This window comes from Notechis scutatus, chromosome 5 (assembly GCF_049901735.1).
Source record: "Notechis scutatus isolate UNSWTSFEM ecotype Mainland chromosome 5, rNotScu1.2, whole genome shotgun sequence".
NCBI classification, from domain to species: domain Eukaryota; kingdom Metazoa; phylum Chordata; class Lepidosauria; order Squamata; family Elapidae; genus Notechis; species Notechis scutatus.
This window is the reverse complement of record NC_142013.1, coordinates 80,473,407-80,489,307: the sequence shown is the minus strand read 5'-3', so window position 1 is coordinate 80,489,307 and position 15,901 is coordinate 80,473,407.

The following is a 15,901-nucleotide window of genomic DNA, read 5'->3' as shown; positions in this document are numbered from 1 at the left end:
TATATATATATATATATATATATATATATATATATATATATATATATATATATATATATATATACATGGTGTTGCTTATGGTATTTTCCCACGCATTGTAGTTCTTTTAAAGTTGTAGCAACGTTTCAGCAGAATTCATCTGCCATCATCAGGCTTCTGTATTGTGTCTGTGGGTCAGACTTAACAGTGGTTTCAGATTTAAATTTGGGGCAGCCTATTGCTGTGCCAGAATGTTTTTCTTCATCCTGATTGGTTGGGAGTCTTGGTCTGTGTTTATTGGTCTCGGGTTTGCTGTGTTCTGCTTGATGGGTGCTCTGATATCTTCTGTCTGTTTTTGGCTCTTTTTGTATCTTGATTGACTGGCAGCATTGTGTTACTTTAATGGAGGCCTTTAGTGCAGCTTGGCTTTGGGTAAATGGACGGCTATCATTAGTTAGGAAGCTGGGTTTCATCTGGGGGCCTGGTTGGGGTGTGTTTGAGCTGGAGGTATCAGGGGATCTGTTTGTGCCCAGGTGTTTGCCTGGCTTGTGGTGTGGAGATTTTTTTGTTTGTGAGTGCAGGCTTCCAAATGATTGACAGCCTGGTGGAATCATCTCTTCTGTTCATGCTTTCTGGTCTTTTTCAATCTCTATGGCTTCTCTGATGACTCTGTGGCTAGGGTTTTCCATAGTGGCCAGGGTTTTGGTGCCATTGAAGTTGATGCTATGACCTGTAGCTTCCATGTGTTGGACTAGTGAGAAGTGTGTTCCAGCTTTTTGACTGCATTTTGTGTTCATCCAGGCGGGTACTTATTCTTCTATTGGTCTGTCCAATGTATGTGGCGGGCATGATGCACAGGGGACTTCGTATATGCCTTGGTTTTCCAGGTCAATATTATCTTTGGGGTTGCTAATTTAAATCTGAAACCACTGTAAAAGTCTGACCCACAGACGGACACAATACAGAAGCCTGATGATGGCAGATGAGATTCTGCTGAACGTTGCTACAACTTTAAAGAACTACAATGACGTGGGAAAATACCGAACCAAGCCGGAACACCATACATGTAAGTGCACCCAAAACTTAAGAAAATATATATATATATATATATATATATATATATATATATATATATATATATAAAGTTTTCATGGGTACTTACATGTATGGTATTCAGCTTTGTTCGGGTATTTTCCCACGTCATTGTAGTTGTGCTTTTAAAGTTGCAGCAACTTTAGAACTCTGATGATGGCACATGAGATTCTGCGTAACGTTGCTACAACTTTAAAAGCACAAGTACAATGGCGTGGAAAACCCGAACAAAGCTGAATAACATACATACATACATACATATACATATACATATACATATACATATACATACATATACATACATATATATATATAAAATTTTCGTGGGTATTTACATGTATGGAAGTTCAGCTTTGTTCGGATATTTTCCCATGTCATTATAGTTGTGCTTTTAAAGTTGTAGCAACGTTTCGGCAGAATCTCATCTGCCATCATCAGGCTTCTGTACGTTGGTGGGGCACTTCGTATCGAGAGACCTTTCGCAACTGTTGTTTCCCTTGTCCCCATGCTGCCGCGGCATTTAGAGCAATGCCGTGGTGTTTGGCACAGCCACGCGGCATTTGGCGCAGCCACACATGGCCAGCCAGGGCTCCCTGCAACCGGAGCCCGGCGGAGACACTCGGCTTCAGGCGCTCCTGTCGCCACCTTCCCGGGCATCGTTTGAAGGCAAAGCCCATTCTTTTAAAAACGACGCCCTACTACCGGTACGACAAAGCCTCCCCTGCCCGAGAGGGCAGCCCAACCCCACGTGGGGAGGTGAATCTCCCGGGGCCACAGTGCAGGATTGGCCCAGCTACCATCCCTGCCTGGCGCCGGGTAGAGTGTGAAGAGCTTCACCTGGGGTGCCCAGCGCAGCTGACAGGCAGGCCCTCTTGCCCGGCAGCAGAGCTCTGGCCAAGGCAGCGAGCGCCTCCCCGCCGGGCCCTCCGCTCATCTCAACAGGGCCGCGCCAGAGCCGGGTGGGCTGGGCAGAGACGTGAAAGCGAGCTGCGGGTGCGCGTCCGCCTGCCAAACGAAAGAGCCGAGCCAACCCGAGCTTGGCTTCCCAAGTCCCTCCAGCCCGACCCTGAAGGGGCCACGGAGAGAGGCTTCCCGAGGTAGTGATAGTGCCCAACCATCCACGGACAGGGAGGTGAGGCGACGGCAATGCTGCTTCCCTGGCTGGTGGGTCCGGCGGAGAGAGCCCAAAGCTGCCCATCCTTTCCCCCCCTCGCCCAGCCTATCCCCATCCCCACGCATCTCCAAATGCGCCGGCAGCTCCAAACGCTGCAGCGGCATGGGCATCAGCGCTCACTCGGCGGGGCTCAGCTCGGAGGAGGACACGGCCTGCGCTGTCACCTTGCCTACCTGTCTACGGATGGTTGGGCACTATCACACCATGCCTCAGGCGGCCTCTCCCAGTGGCCCCTTTGGGGTTGGGCTGGAGGGACTTGGGAAGGAAGCCAAGCTTGGGTCGGCCCGGCTCTTTCACTTGGCAGGCAGGCGCGCACCCGCAGCTTGCTTTCCCAGCTCTGCCCAGCCCACCCGGGTCCGACGCGGCCCTGGTGGGATGATTGGAGGGCCCACCAGGGAGGCACTCGCTGCCTTGGCCAGAGCTCCGCTGCCGGGCAGGAGGGCCCGCCTGTCACCTGTGCTGGGCACCCCAGGTGAAGCTCCTCACGCTCTGCCCAGCGCCAGGCAGGGATGGCAGCTGGGCGCTTCTCCCGGGGTGGGCCGATCATGCGCTGCAGCCCCGGGAGATTCGCCTCCCCACGTGGGGTTGGGCTGCCCTCTCGGGCAGGGGAGGCTTTGTCGTACCGGTAGTAGGGCATCATTTTTAAAAGAATGGGCTTTGCCTTCGAACGATGCCCGGGAAGGCAGCGACAGGAGCGCCTGAAGCCAAGTGTCTCTGCCGGGCTCCGGTTGCAGGGGCTGTGCCAAATGCCGCTTGGCTGCGCCAAACGCCGCAGCGTTGCTCTAACACACGGCAGCATAGGGAGAAGGGAAAGCAACGGTGGCAGAAGGTCTCCTGATATGAAGTGCCCCACCAACGCCGAGGTCAACACCCAACTCATCGCTGCCTGCCCGAGGATGCAAGCGGGGGGAATTAAGTCCCCCCCGAAAAGACGGCCTAGCTGTTTTCTCAGGGCTCAAAAAAAAAAAAAAAAAAGAAGACCTGGCCTTATTATATGGGAAACACGGTATATATATAATATTCAGTATATCTATTACACTAGTTTCTCTTATTGCTTTATAATTAAGTCTAATCCCTTTTAATTAATTTTATTTTCTAGCCACTTATAAAAAAAATCCAATACCATATAATGTTCAGATTGTTCTTTTTCTTTAATTTCTAATGTTAATCTATTCATTTCTGCACATTCAAATATTTTTTCAATTATTTTTCCCTCTATTGGTATCTTATCACTTTTCCATTTTGAGCAAATACAATTCTAGCTGCTGTTAATATATGAATAATTGAGTATGTTTTTTCTTTACTAATACCTTCAGGTACCATTCCTAATAAAAATATTTCAGGCTTCAAATCTATATGTTTTTAAATCATTTTTTCCAACCATGTGTGTATTTTAGTCCAATATATTTTAGCTTCTATTCAAGTCCACCACATGTGGTAATATGTTCCTGGTGTTTGGTGACACTTCCAACATTTCCCCAAAAGTATTTGATGGATTGTAAGATTCTTACAATCCAATTTAAATCAGTTTTAAATAATCCAATTCTATTTCCGCATACACTTTGCTCTATCTAGAGGAAAATGTATGAATAAATCATTCACTGCTCCTCGGAGAGTGCAGGATATCCTATAAGTCCCTTGCTGTTAAAAGCTTTCTTAAGAATTAAAAGTGTTTCAAAGGAAAGGAGGCAAGCCATTTCCTCTGTTGGATAGGAGGTGAATTGGAGGTTTCTGGTCTTTATAGAGAACCTGGATGTTACCCAAAGCAGTGTAGGAATTTTCCCAACCTCTACGAATGGGCAAGGCTAGTCTGAGTTCAAGCCAAAATCAGGTCTTTAAGTTAGGGAAGAGCCGTGTAGGAAAGAGAAAAATAAGATGCAAAATCAATACAATGTTAGAAAGCAAAAGAAAAGAGGAATACAACAGAGAGGGGAAGCTTAAAAGGCGGAGGTTAGGAGAGGGGGGTGGGGTAAAAAGGCCAGGTGGGATAAGAAAGGAAGGGAAAAGGGGGGGGGAAAGCCACAAAGGTATGAAACAAGATGGGAAAAAGCAAAAAAAAATTAGGGATAAAGGGTAATGTATAATTTAAAAAAAAAGATTCTGCAAGGTACATAAGATAGTATTGTAGTATTTGTATTAGAAATAGAAAATTAGAATTTTATAAGATCTAAAAAAAGATTAAAATATTAAAATGCTTTATAATGATAGATTTTAAGATTTAATAAAATATTAAAGGGAATGTTTAAAATATTTAGTTCAATTATAGACTTCAATTGATTATTGTGTTGATGTTATTATAAATTTATTATTGCAGCATTTGTCTTTGAAATAGATAATTGGAATGTTACAAGATTTAATATTTAATTATGTACTTAATTATTTTATAGATTTACTATTTTCTCTTTTTCTTAAAATTTAGTAGGTAGAATGTACTAAGCAGAATCAGATTGGGAACTAGGTGTTATTTTAAATGTCAATTTAGGGGAACGATAGAAAGGCATCATACTTCGATTAGTGATTTCAGGAGAAATCTTTTTTTTTTTATTATTATAGGGAATGAGATAAATGGATAATTGGAAAAGAATGGACAAAAGATACAAGTATAATGATTTAAACTAAGATGAAATAAATAAAATAGAATTAAGAAGAGTGAGAAGCGGGGAGAAGTTATATAGAAGATATAGAATGGTAAATAAGATAGGTAATGGTATATAAGATAAGCATGAATTTAATTGAAGTCCATATAAAGAGAGGTAATCCGGGGCCAAGCCACTTTCTAAAAAGAAGTTTTATGTTTTTGTGTTTTGTGTGTTTATGTTTGTTTGAGAATTAATAAAACCTTGGAGGAATGTCAGATGAGAATAATTGTAAACAAGTCAGAGGGAAATATGAATATGATGACTATAAAATGAATAAATATAGAAAAGAAAGGTAATTGAATAAGAGTAAAGAGAAATAATGAGAAATTTGCTAAAAGATATTTATGTGTCCATATGGAAATGGGATAGATTAGAATTATGTTGTATAAAATAATGTTTTATCTGCCTTGTAAAAATTTATAATGGAAAGAGGTTTTATGTGTTCAATGTTTAATGATACTTTGTTTGTCTTTAAAATTAATAAAATCTGTCTCAAAAAAAAAAAAAGTTAGGGAAGAGCCCCACCCATTACTAAAGAAACCTTCAATCCACAGAGATGAGGCAGATAACATGGTTACTAGGGTTTTAGTCATTAGTTTCCATTAAGCTGCATGGAGTTACAGTCCAGTGCTTACTGAACTGTGTACAAAAGCGTAAAAAAATCATGAGATGAGAGGTCCTTTGGAGGGCTGTATCGTATTCCATAATATTTCACCCAGGAACTTCACTCATCAGAAATACTTACGCTAGCATGCCCAAAGAGAAAGTTTACTGAGGCCAGATTCAAAATGTGTAGTCATTGTATTGTTTAAATTTATCATAGCTAGCCACTTTCAGAGACTCTTAATCTCAGCCACCAAGAAGAAGAAATGAATGGATAAAGAATGCATCCATATTCTGCTGCAGAATCATGCTGTTGAGAGTTGATCATGAAATGTGAGGCACGTTAGGGGAAATTTACCAGTACAATAAGTGCAATATCCGCAAAGCATATCAAAACTGCATTAGACATGCCCAATTTATTGAACATAGCCCATATTTTCAGGCACTTCTAAAAGACTCAATTTTTTTCTAGGGATAGTGATGAAAATTAGGAATAAAGTTCAACAAGAGGGCCTTATTAACTATTCTTTTGAACATCCATTTGGTACTTGGGGTTGCAATAGTCAATTTGATTAACATTGCTAGTAGAATAGAGGTTAACTCTGAACAAAAATACTATTTTTTCCTGTTTTCTACTTTCTCCAGATTCTCATGACTAAAAAAGACGCAGACAAGTTCTACTCGATCTGCCATCAGGTTTTATGAATTCAGTTATTTATCTCAAGGAAATCACTTGAGTCCAGCCATCATGGGGGAAAGATAGGGGATATTTGAGCCTATTAGAATCTTTGCTGTATTTCATTGGAGAAGCATGGGTAGAGAGTGTGAAAAAATATTGAATTAGCTGGCTGAAGTGGATTGAAAGTTATCTCTTTCAAATGCAAATTGTTCCAAACAGAAATTAAATTTGTCTAATGAGAGTATGTCTACTCATTCAGAAAAAAATGCTAGCCTTATGACCAGGTCTCAGGCAACTTCTGTAAAGGAGCTCCATTTCTTTCTGCTTTGGTTAAGTACCGGTATGCTAGCCACAAATCCAAAACATAAGACCACAAGGGATAAAAACTATTCTAACAGGTCAGAGCACTTTGGGAAAAGGTGGATCCTTGAATGTATAATCATTTTAAAAGATATTCACTATTTCCTCCCAGTGTCGGCTTTTGCAGATCCCAGGAAGGAGTGTGTGCTACATGTATTTGTGTAGATCATTTGGGAGTTAAATTAAACCAGGGGTATGCACACAGATTGGGAGGCTTATGGCAGAGGCCATCAGAATGCTGACTAAAACTGAGTGAAATTATCTTCCTCACAATTTTGAGCTCTGAGCTTTAAAATCGGTAGGGACATCCACTAGAAAACATACACACATGAACACGTGCAGTTCATTTTAGTGTAATTGTTCACAGGAAGACACTTGTGGCTTATTTTCTCAGGCTAACTCTGAGGCCACCCTCCACACAGAATGCTTCGTTTCCCAACTCTGTTAAAAAAAAAAGTGACAAGTGGTATTTCACAAATATATGTTAAAGACATTTATCATGGGGGACTTCCGGTCTGAAGGGTTTCAGCGACAGGCAGGAATCCGCGATCGTGCGCGGTTTCTGCCTGGGCTCGTCGCTGGAGCGCCCCGAGCAGGTTGGTTTCGGGGCTAAGCCACCCCGTAGAGGTGGTGAAGAGGGGGGAGATCGCCAGCAGGGTCGAGGAGAGCCGCATCTCTCCTCCTCAGCTGGTCAAACTCCCTTTCCCGAAGGCGGTAGGAGCAGTGGTCAGAAATAAGGACAGGATCTAGAGGGAGGAGACTGCTTGGACTTCAAAATAATCTAAAGTAAAATTTCAATAAGACTTCTAAAAGATACATTTTAACTGAAACTTTGCAACTAAATAGTAACCCCAGGAAGAGAAAGTGGGGAAAAAAGAAAGTGTAAAGAGAAACAGCTTGTGTGTATTTGGATTGCTTGGTGACTTTTGGATTTTTGGTTATTATATTTGAATGACTAAAAACAATTGGGTGGTTGTTTAAATTTTTTTACAATGGCATCACTTCTGGATGAATTGAAAATGGAACTTAAAAAATATAAAGAAGATGCACAAGAAGGGAAGGACTCCTTTGGCTTCGTTTTTCAATTCTTAGAAATGGAGATCTGCAACTACGAGAAACAACAAGAAAAGACTGCAAAACAAGAAGACTGGGGCAAAGAAGAAGCCATCTTTAATGAACAAGTAACTCTATGTGGGGAAGAAAGGGAAAGGGGGGGAAAGAGAATGGAGAATTTAAGACTTCAAAAAACAGCCAAAGAAGGGAAAAATAATTTGAAAAGTGGATATAATGTTGGAAAGCAACAGAAAAGGGGAATACAGAAGAGGGAAATGGAGGTGGAGAGACAGGGGGGTAAAAAGGGGAGAGAGAAGAGGAGAGGGAAGAAGGAAAGGAAGAGAAGTTACAAAGGTTTGGAGCAAGATGTAAAGAAACAGGACCTATTTAGAGATAATGGGTGAAAATCTAACTGAAAAAGGGATTCTGTGAAGGTACATAAGATTGTATTGTTATATTTGTAATAGAAATAATGTTAGAAAATTGGAAACAACATGATTAAAAAGAGGGATAAAATAGTTAGTGTAATTTAGTGAAATGTTTGTGAATAAAATAAATGAAATAAAATAAATGAGAAAATTGAATTAGGAAGGAACGGGAACATTTTAATTAGTCAATGTTTTATAAAATATAAGTGAAGAGGGGGGGATTAACTATGGAAGGTTTATAATTGTTCCCATAGAAGTATGATATTTATTTGAAAAGTAATGTGTAAAATGTTAAGATTTAAATGAATATTAATATTAATGATAGAATTGAATTGGAATGGATCATTGTTTTAATTATATTATACATTTATAATTTTTTCCTTTTTTAAGAATACAGTGTGTAGTTTTAGAATGTACCAAGCAGAATCCGAATGGAAGTTATATATTATATTAAGTGCTATAATTTTAGGGGAAAGATATAAAGGCATCATACTCCAATCAGTGATTACAGGAGATTTTGTTTAATGAGAAAAGATAGTAGACAGTTGAAACAGGACAGACAAAGAATATAAGTACAATGATTTGAATTGAGATGAAATAAATAAAATAAAATTAAGAAAGTTAAAAGAGGGGAGAAGCTATATAGAAAATGTAGAATAGTAATAAGATATGGAATGGAATATAAAAATGAGCATGAACTTGAATTTGTGTCTGTACGAAGAGATGTAACCCGGGATTATGCTGCTTTCAAAAAAGATGTTTAATTTGTATTTCTTTTTGTGAAAACTCAAATAAAATTTACAAAAAAAAGAGACATTTCTCATGTTCTTCTGTGTCATATACGGAGAGAATGAAAATCTTGACAAGATTCAGTTTTTGTAAGAGCGATTTATTTCCTGTCACTTAAAAATCATGCTTGAGATGTTCTTGACTTACAGTTGTATTTGTGCATTTTTATATCAGTCCCAAAATGCTTCTCTCATATATGGATGAACAGAGGAAAAAAATAGGCAAGACAATTAGGCTGGGGTGGCAGGAGATTAACAGCTAAGTGTAACCCTATGTACTGTTACTCAGAAACTAGGTGGAAGTTAATCCCTGATGAGTGAATATAGAACTTCAAAAGGATGTAAATGAGTTGCTAGTAAAGTAACATCCATAGTAACATACTACCCAACGTTAAACCAAGGGAATAAGTTCATTGTGAAGCCAAAGGAGTAAGTTCACACATTCATCTAGAATACATAGAACAAAGAAGTCATGTGCAAACACATATTTTGCTCAAAGAGCACTTCAGAGAATTGAGCGAATATGTTTAATATAATATGCAAGAAGCAAAACTAGAACAGGCACAATTCTTCCACATATAAATTACATCATATGTTTGCATTGCTTAAGTTAATGTGTAACACATTTATTTTACAGATGTAAACAAAGCACAAAATGACATTTTTCTGCAAAGCTAAAAAGATCAATTGCATACTACATTTGCAAATAAAAACTCCACTGGAAAATAACCTAGAGAAAATGTCACTATGGCCCCAAGTAGTTTTAACAACAGTTATTCCTTAAGGCATAGAGAGTTATTAATGCCTTAAATTTTCTGGTTTTGTATTGCAACTACAAACTAGGAGTAAGAAGTTTAAAATGTGGCTGTTTGACCTCTTCAGTATCCTTCCGTCTTGCTGGTGAATAAGGAAAGTGGCAATTCCATTTGTTTAGGCCACAGGAAAACGACTGTTCACTAGGCAAGTGACAATGGAGTGTATGCTTCACTTTGTTAGGTTTACAGTCTGAGGAAGGAGACTAAAATACCCTGAAGATATCACAAGAGTATGCCATAAGTTCATATGTATATTGTATGGCATTTCCTGATTACTGTGGATAAAGGATTCTCTTTTCATATTCCTTATTGGTATTAAATGCATGACATTAAATTTAGCATACATTACATATATGGATATCATATATTAAAGTAGTCCTTGACTTACAACAGCTCATTTAGTGACCTTTCAAAGTTATAACAGCACTAAAAAAAGTGACTTACAATCATTTTTCACACTTATGACCATTGCAACATCTCCATGACCATGTGATCAAAATTTGGATGCTTGGCAACTGGTTCATTCATCTCTCTCTCTCTCTCTCTCCCTGGTGCATGTGATCTCCTTTTGCCATCTTTAGACAAACAAAGTCAATGGGGAAGGCAGGCTCAGTTAACAACTATGTTACTAACTTTACTGCGGTGATTCACTTAACAAGTGTGGCAAGAAAGATTGTAAAATGGGGCAAAACTCATTTAACATGTATCTCACTTAGCCACATAAATTTTGGGCTCAATTGTGATTATAACTCGAGGACTAACTGTAGTATATTTCTTTCCATTTACTGTATTTTAAAGGTGTCTAGTAACCCTTGTTCCCTGGACAGATTCCAGAAAACAGAATGAATAATTATAAAAAGCCAAGGCTATGAAACAACTTAAATGCAGGGGCTGTGGTGGCTCACGTGGTAAGACACAGGGCCTGTGCACCGCTGAGGCCGGCAGCTCGGCGGCTCAATTCCCATGAGCGAATAAACCACAGAGCAACAAGAAAGGAGCCTTCCCCGATTACCTACTGGCATTCAGGTGTCCCACGGGTCAAGATAACAAGGCCCGAAAAAATTCCTTTCACAGAGGCAGGCAGCCACCTCGGTGATTTCTAGCTAACATGTGCCATATTATGCTAAATAAATAAATAAATTTTAAATGCAATCATTTTAATGCTACTAAGGCTTAACAATCGTAAGACTTGGGATAAACTAAGTGTCTGTCTAAGTGTGAGAGGAAACAATATGAGTGCCAAACAAGGAGGTAATGGCAGGCTTCACATCAGGGCTCAGCAGTAAATCACAGCTCCAGAGATACTTAACCTTTTATTCAGCACTTGGCTTGACTTGGCAAGGGAGTCTCAAACACGATTCAACTAGATTAGGAACTTTATTGCACCCAAGAAGGAAGCATGAAATATAATTGATTGATCACTGCAGTGTAAAGAAGTCTAAGCCAACAGGTACATGTAACAGAATAACAGAGTAGCTGAGTTGTAAGGAACCTTGGAGGTCTTCTAGTCCAACCCCCGTGCTCAGGCAGGAAACCCTATACCATTTCAGACAAATGGTTGTCCAATCTCTTCATAAAAACTTCCAGTGTTGGAGCATTCACAACTTCTGGAGGCAAATCATTCCACTGATTACTTGTTTTAATTGTCAGGAAATTTCTCCTTAGTTTTAGGATGCTTCTGTCCTTGACTGGTTTCCATCCATTGTTTCTTGTTCTGCCTTCCAGTCCTTTGGAGAAGTGGTTGACTCCCTCTTCTTTATGGCAACTCCTAAGATATTGAGACACTGCTATCATGTCACCACTGCATGTATTTGTGTAAGTGCATGCACACATACATCTTATAAGAAAACCTATTATCAGTCCTAATCAATCCACTGCAAGGAGACGGCCTCTCCATTGGAGGTTATGGAGTACAATCTACTATCTGGTTTACTGTGGATTGGTAGATAGATTTAAAACATGCCTACTAATCTGCATTGGACCAGCATTGTTTCTATAAACATCAATGAAGTTTATGATTTAGATATTGCCATCTTTGTAATAAGCCATCTCTCTCTCTCTTTCTCTCTCTCTCCCCCCCCATCTCTCTCTCTCTCTCTCTCTCTCTCTCTCTCACACACACACACACACACACACACACAGAGAGAGAGAGAGAGATATTTAGGCCTTTTCTTCCTATTTCTGAAATACTAGATTGTTTGTCTTGGTAGACAGCTGTTGATGTAATGGTGGTTCCCATCACACCAATCTCGGATTTTATAAATTATCCCTAATATTATCCTTTCTATATTGCTATTATTTCTAATAACAGAAGTCCCTCTCTCTGGTAGCCATTCATCAAATCATTTGGCATAGACTTTAAAAGAAATGCCCATAAACATTATCTAAGGATCAAGTGCTCCTTTAGGTCAATCTTATCCAACCGAGTATTCTCTAGATCCGGGGTGTCAAGCTCACGTTGTCACGGCAGCGTCACAGGATGTATCAGAGCTTTTTTAACCTTTGCAAAACCAGGCATGGGTGTGGCCAGCCCATGACGCATCCGACCTGGTCGGATGTCAGGAGTTTGACAGTCTTGCTCTAGATACATGAGTACTACAGTACTCTTTGGGTGTATTCTACCGAAAGATGATATTGTATATATAGAACATAGAATAGAGTTGGTAGGGACCTTGGAGGTCTTCTAGTCCAATCCCCTGTTTGAGCAGGACACCTTTTACCACTTCAGACAAATGATTTTCCAGTCTCTTCTTGAAAGCCTCCAGCGATGAGGTAGCCACAATTTCTGAAGGCAAGACATTTGACTGGTTAATTGCTCTCACTGTTAGGAAATTTCTCCTTAGTCCTAGGTTGCTTCTCTCCTTGGTTAGTTTCCATCCATTGTTTCTCGTCTTGCCTTTTGGTGTTTGAAAATAGTTTGACCCTCCCTTGTCTTTGTAGGAGCCTGTCAAATATTGGAACACTGCACCATGTCTCTCCTAGTCCTTCTTTGTATTAGACCAGACCTACCCAATATGAACAAAATGGTACAAGTAGGTTCTCACAACCTAATCCTGGAAAAAAGGCAGAGAAAACATTGAAATATCTCAGCAACTGACTCCCATGACTCAGGAGGTGTGGTTTGTGTAATTATGTGTTAATCCGATCAAAAATAAGTTTCCAGATAATGAACTCATCAAGTTAAGATCAAGTACTTTTGAATAATACTTTTTTTTCACTAATCCCACAATGTTATCTCTTCCAGGATGCCTCTTTTGTTTAAAAGGCTAAAGCCAATCAAGCTAGTTTTTCTTTCTCTAAATTCTTTTACCCCAATATTTTTCAAGTGAACATGTGTGCTTCAACATGTGAAAATAGTCCAAGAAGCTTATGAAGTGGCCATGAGAACTTTAGAAATAATCTTCCTGCTTTAACAATTTGGAAAAGTTGCATTCTGACACTCTTTTGAGTGCCCAAGCTACTAATAACAGAGGATTATTTATACTACTTATATTCATCTATAGTTCTATAACTGTTTGCTTTGGTTCAGTAACAAAACAGGACAGGCAGAGACTTCAATAGATAGTTAGGATTGCAGAAAAAAACATTGCAACCAGCCGGCTTTCCATTGAGAACCTGTATACTGCACAAGCCAGAAAGAGGGCTGAGAAAATATCTACTGACTCCTCACATCGTAGACTTAAAACAGTTCAACTTCTCCCCCAAGGATACCGCTACGGGGCATTGCATGCCAAAACAACTAGACACAAAGACAGTTTTACCCCCAAGGCATCTCTCCGCTAAACACAATTCCCACAGCACCACCTTATGTTTAAGGATATCTAACCATGTATACCTTTCTCATTTTTCCTATTACCTACTCCTATCAGTATCTTATGACTATGACTTTGTTGATTGTATATTATGATTTATGATTTTATCTTATGATGTAGGTTTTATCACTTTGTTGCTTGTATATACATTTATGTACTGGAGACAAATGCTTTGTGTCCAATCACACTTGGCCAATAAAAAATATTCCATTCCATTCCATTCTATTCTATGACTGATTGTTTGAACATTCAGGCCAGATGATTATCCTTTGAATTGTCTGGGAGGTTTGAACCCTGGAGTTCTACAGATATATCACCACCAAAATATACAAATGTCAGAGGTTACATACAAAGAAATATAAGAATGTATTGAAGTGCTTTAGGTCAGTGGTTCTTAAAAGTTTGATTCTTACATTTCTCCTTATTACAGAAGCTTTTGTCTTGGATCCCACCAAGAGAGAAACAAGGAGAACATTGATAAGGTTGTATACTGGCAACCCATGTAGTTCCATGGAGCAGAGTTGTAACATGCTAATTGCATAATGCACATTATTGTTTCTGCTGCTGTATTTTTTCCAGCTTTAATCATTACCATGAAGCCCCCAATCTCCTCTCAAGCTTATTTCCCTCAGAGAGATTGGTTCAGCCCTCTATGGCAGTGGTTCTCGAACTAGGATCTGTGGATCCCATGGAGCCATGATGTTGTCACAGGGGGGTCTGCGAAGGCTTGAAGAAATGTTATTATTTACATCTTGAGGGGTCCATGGCCACAATAGGTATCTAAATGGGGGTCTGTGGTAAAGAAAAGGTTGATAACCACTGCTCCACAGGCTGAATGTTGTTACTTTTACTTAAGCAGTGACATGAAAATACCTCCATATTCTGTTGCCTTCTTTCTGCTTAAATCACAAAACGAGAACAAGGCTGCATTTGGCTTGTCTTCTCCTTAACATTTCACCAAAAGTGAGTTTCACGCTCCTAAAACTATTAACATATATAGTTGATACTGATGAAGCCACTATCTTTTCTACTGCACAAGTTCCTGAGCCAGGAGATTCTTCAACCCTTAGCAACCTAATGAGATAAGGAAAAGCGACTCCAAAATTAAGATTGCATTTTTTTCATTTTTTTTTTCAAAAGGGAGTCCTGTGCCATAAATTTGTTGGCAAATGAATAAAAATTTAATGGAGCAAGGCAGATCTTCAAAAATAACTTTCCATTCCTCTTAGTTCATGGAGGGAACAAATTAGGACAGCCATTGAAAAACTGGCAGAAACTCATAGTTTGTACCCAAGAAGGCTTTAGTGACTATTAAGATCTTCAAATGTGAAATAATTTCTGAGATACTACAGGGATCCCAGTGTGCATCTACAAAAAGCTAAATTCAACGGCAACCACCCGATCCAGTAAGAGCTTTATTTAAGTCCCATGCTGTGTCTCTACATATTGCACAACTTGAATCTGGGTTAGACTTCCTTACAGTTGGTGCTTGTATTTGCTAATTCAATAAATTGGCATAGTTTTATAAGAAATTATTTGCTTGCTCTACTATGCTGCAATAATTTGATTTCAACGTAGAAGATGCAACTACAGGATAGAAGTCGATTTCGCTTTCCAAGGCAATGTTTCTGGATCAGGGATTTGTTAGGACAAAGCTGAATTTTTTAAAAAAGGGATCTAGATATAGATCTACCCAAAATATCAGGGAACCTTCATTGAACTCTGTGAATTGGGGATTAACTGAAAGCTGCTTATGCTAACAAATTTCCTATCTGATATTATGTATTTAAGCCTTTGCAGAGCTTTCTTCCTAGTTCATTTTAATGCTCTACCTCAGTGGTTCTAGAAGGAAGATATAACAATGTCCTTTTCTCAGAGCTATATGAAATTGAAGTCTCAATCTATGAACCTTTGAATGTCCTCTCTATAGGATTCCATATTCTCACTTTGCAGCCCGTCTTCTATTTAATGGCCCTTCTAGAACAGAAGAGCATTGCAGCCACCTTCAGTCCCTTCCCGTGAGACTTTGAGGTAAATAATAATTCTGCGCTTTAGAGAAAAAATATTTGTATTATATACTTTCTAATCATCAGTAAAGTTTGGGTTTTTTTAATAAATAAGATTGATCTGTCTCCCCAAGGCAGGCCTACCTCTTCTAGCCGCACATTTCTACATTATATAGCCACATTATGCAGCATTTTAGAAATGGGTTCACTATTATTATTATTTTCCTTTTTCAATCAATAATAAGCCAATACAGGTTGCAAGGTCTCTTTCTTCTCCACATACTGTGATTAGGAAAGAAATCACTGGGTGAAGCACTGTATAGAAGATGCTACAGAAATATATATAGAAGATGCTGCTATCCCCAAGCATGAGCCAGAGCCAAGAAGTTGGCTAGACGGCTTCTGGGAGAGAAGACTTCAGATTTCTACTTTTTCAGATCTTTGGCAAAACAAAAAGAGATACACTCCTAGTT